The sequence below is a fragment of the Rhinopithecus bieti genome, unplaced genomic scaffold (assembly GCF_001698545.2).
Source record: "Rhinopithecus bieti isolate Rb0 unplaced genomic scaffold, ASM169854v2 scaffold_50364, whole genome shotgun sequence".
Taxonomy (NCBI): domain Eukaryota; kingdom Metazoa; phylum Chordata; class Mammalia; order Primates; family Cercopithecidae; genus Rhinopithecus; species Rhinopithecus bieti.
Genome location: NW_016820096.1, coordinates 650273 through 654219, shown reverse-complemented (window position 1 = coordinate 654219; position 3947 = coordinate 650273).

Sequence of the window (3947 nt, the reverse complement as noted above, 5' to 3'; positions counted from 1 at the left end):
TGCAAAATTGCACTTGTTTACGCATATATTTTTGGCAAATACATGTTCTAATACTACTTTTATTTGCAAAGCAAAGATTTGAATGTAATCAGTGCACAGAAATGGATAGAAGATAAAGTGAGACTCATGGTCCATCACTTTTAAGAATGTGTCTAATAATCGGAGAAACATTTGGTAGGAACTGTGATTACATTGCAGCTTAATTATTTGCCTATTGTGAAATGATTTGCATAGTACCAGGGCCAGGAGTTTTCAGAATTATATTTTTCTGCCACAACTTTTAACATGACTGGAATAAAATATGTACTGTTTTTTCTTTCTATATTGTTCTAGCATCCAAATGTTTAGAAACACAAAAATGTGTCCATGTGCTCACTCAAAAAAACAAAACAAAACAAAAAAAAACAACAACAAAAAAAAAAAACAAAGAGAAATAAGAAAGAGCACTTTATGCTGAGGAATAAGTATATTTAAATTAGATTAAACTTTGCAGAGGGTTCTTCAAGGAGGTTTGGGTAGATTCCAAACCTTAACATATCATTCAAGAAATGAAAGGCCTCAGGGCATTCCAAAAGGCATGTCCGCTCTAAATCAGCTTTAGTTCATTTCAAATAAAAAAATATATGACGGAACTTGAAGGCTGGATAAAGAGGGGAGTCTTATTTCTACTCAGCAGATGTATCGTGGTGAAATAAAATAACTGTGGAAATCTAGGCCCTTCAATTGTAGAATTTCTTCAAAGAATTTATATATATAACTGCTGAGATAGTAGTTCTTGTTCAATCCACTTAGCCTTCATGAAACTGAAAGACTTGTCAGTATGCTCAGAAGTGTGGTAACTCTCTTTCTACTGGAAACTAGTTATAGGTAAAATGAATTAGCCCTCATGGAATGCTTAGAAGATAACATACTAGATGTTTTCAGCATATTTCATGATGCATAACATTTTATGATTTTAATTATAGGTCAATCTCAGATAGCTGACTGGTCTGTCAACTGTTAAAAATATTTTTTCCTTCTGATTAAAGCCCAAAACAATGGAAAATTAAGTCAACTTCATATAAAATGTAAAAATTTCAGCTGGGCGCAGTGGCTCACGCTTGTAATCCCAGCACTTTGGGAAGCTGAGGCAGGTGGGTCACCTGAGGTTGGGAGTTTGAGACCAGCCTGGCGAACGTGGTGAAACCCCATTTCTACTAAAATACAAAAATTAGCTGGGCATGGTGGCAGGCGCCTGAAACCCCAGTTACTTGGGAGGCTGAGGCAGGAGAATTGCTTGCACCTGGGAGATGGAGGTTGCAGTGAGCCGAGATCGTGCACTCCAGCCTGGGTGACCAGAGTGAAACTCCGTTACACATACATAAAAAAAGTAAAAATTTCAACATTAGTTAACTGAGCTAAACAGAGAATGTAATGAAATACCACCTTTATTTCTCGAAGTTCAACTTTTAGCATTTTATGGTGGCAAACTTGCTGTAAAACATGCTCGTGAAAAGTACTATACTTTGTGGTCTCTTCCCCTTTTTATTACTAGATCATGTATAACTTTAGGACAATGAAGATTTTGATATGAATAACTACTTTAAATAGATAATAAACATTGTAAAACAAAAGTACAAAATTTTTGTGGAGATATAAACGAAACTCACAAACAAGACGTAAGATTGATTTTAATCTTCCATTATGCTTTTTATGAGCAACACAAGCGATTAAGAAAGACCTGTTTTCTTTGCTGGTGCTCTCAGCCATACTTCCCTTGAGAAGTGTACCAAAGGAAGTATGGTAATGAGGATTAGGAGAGTCAAATACTGCTAGCCAGTGGGTGTACTGTGGATTGTGTTACCTGCAGGAGTGGAGGCAAAATACCCATAAAATAGCCTTTCAGATTCAGTTTGTCTCAAGTTACATTGTGAAATTCAGTGGTTTGGTGCAGTTGTATACCCGCTGGCTCTGAGAATTAAACAGAATTGGGGTGGGCCAGCCCTTGTACAGAGGACATGCAGGTGGTATTGGGGTTTGTGGTTTCCTACGGGAAATACTTTTGGTGATTGCATGTCTCCCTGGGTAGAGCGGGTAAGAGGCAGCAGGTCCGGAGCCTGATCTGTAGCTCCTTTTTTGCCCACAAGCCAGTCTGTATTGTGAAGGCTAATTTGATGCAGACCATTATTTTTAAGTCCAGCATTAGCTCTTTCTGACCAGTACGTCAACTGGTCAAAAGTTGAAATTAGAGTGTTTTATCCATTAAGAGAAGAGAATTCTAAGAGGCCACATTTCTTAAGAGCTGAGAAATAAAACGTCAAGTCCTGACCGCACCATATATGTATAAAATATATAACATATATAATTCACCTTAATATTTTTTAGTGCTCTTGGAAGTAGTATCAACGATCCTGGCATCCTGGCTGGAATTCAGGTATAAGACTTGGCCTATGCACCTTTATGTTCCAGTCATAACTGGAAGTGGTATTTATTCTTTACTTCCTGTTCTAGATTTTAGTGTGGTATCTTTTGTGTGTGTGTGAATGGCTATTAAGCTGATGGCTGAGGAAGCTTTGAAGACTTTCTATTTATTCATATTTTAATTGATTTAATCTCTTAAGATTGAACAAAAAGTTATAATGTTTGTAAATACTTTTTATGGAAGAAAAATATAAACTTGCTAAATGTAGGTGAATTACTGAGACTATAATACCAATGGCTATTACATGTATACTGTATCTCTTTATGACTACCAGATAGGTAAATTTTTTCAGTAAGAAAAAAATTGATTGTTGAGTTTTGTAGAAATCAATGGGTTAATAAGATGAGGTACCATCTTAGACAATGTGCATTCACCAATCAGCTTAATGTAAAAAAAAAAGTTCTTATCTTGGATCAGCTTTTTGGAGACAGTAAACAGAACCAGCAGTGAATTCCTAAGGACCATAGTTCTTGGTAATGTATGTGAAGTGAGAGATTACTGTAACTTACTTATTTTCTCAGCAATTTGACCTATCTAGTAATCTCTCAATAGCCTGGCTCTTTCTTTTCCATATATCTTCCTCTTTCACACATTCTCATAACCATACCAGGTAGATTCTATGCAATTGTCTTTACTAATGGAAATAAACATTATCTTTATTGAATAATTGAGTCATTCATCAATAGTGGGTAATTAATTAAGGCTTGTGGGAGGAGACATTGGAGTTGGTAATGAAGTTGAATCAAAAGGGGTAAGAGAAAATGTTTTCTCTCTTTTGTTGATAAAGTTATGCTTATAATTAGCTAAGTATTTGGAAAAGGAAAAACGTAATGCTAGAAGGGATTAGATAATTGAGTGAACTTGTGCTGCCTGGTTGAGCCAAATGCTTTGCATCTAGAAAGCAGACATGTCAGCACAGAGATCTCTTCTAAACTTCTGGCCCCTTTGTTTTCATCAGAAATGAATCCAAATATTTACATATGCTATGAGTGTTACAGTTAAATTAGAAATTTTGCCTAGAATGAAATCTCTGGAAAAGTGAAATTGCTGGCCATGTATGTAAAAGTAATGATAATAAAAGTAAGGTTGAAAACAGTAAGCACCTCATGAGAATTCCAACTTAGTACTGTCTTTGTTTGTGAATGCAAGGGAAAGGGGTAGTGGAGTGTACCTCTAACTCTTATAGGAACACTTTCCTAACTTGAGAATTTGGCAATAGTTAGAAAACCACCATCGTGAAAGGCCTCTGCCCTCCTGGTAGAATGATTTAATGTGGCTCTCTCAGAAAGAATCTGCTCACGGCCACTAGTTAATTCATAGAGTTGAGGTCACATTTATTTTAAAGAGTTGACCAGTTAAGTATAAAGAAAGCTCTCCTTTCTAACAATGAGTAGAGAATTATGGTTAAAAATGTTATTCATGAGCAATCCACAAAATGGTTCTTGGGTCAACAGTGAGGATTTGGCCATGGCCTCCAGATACAACT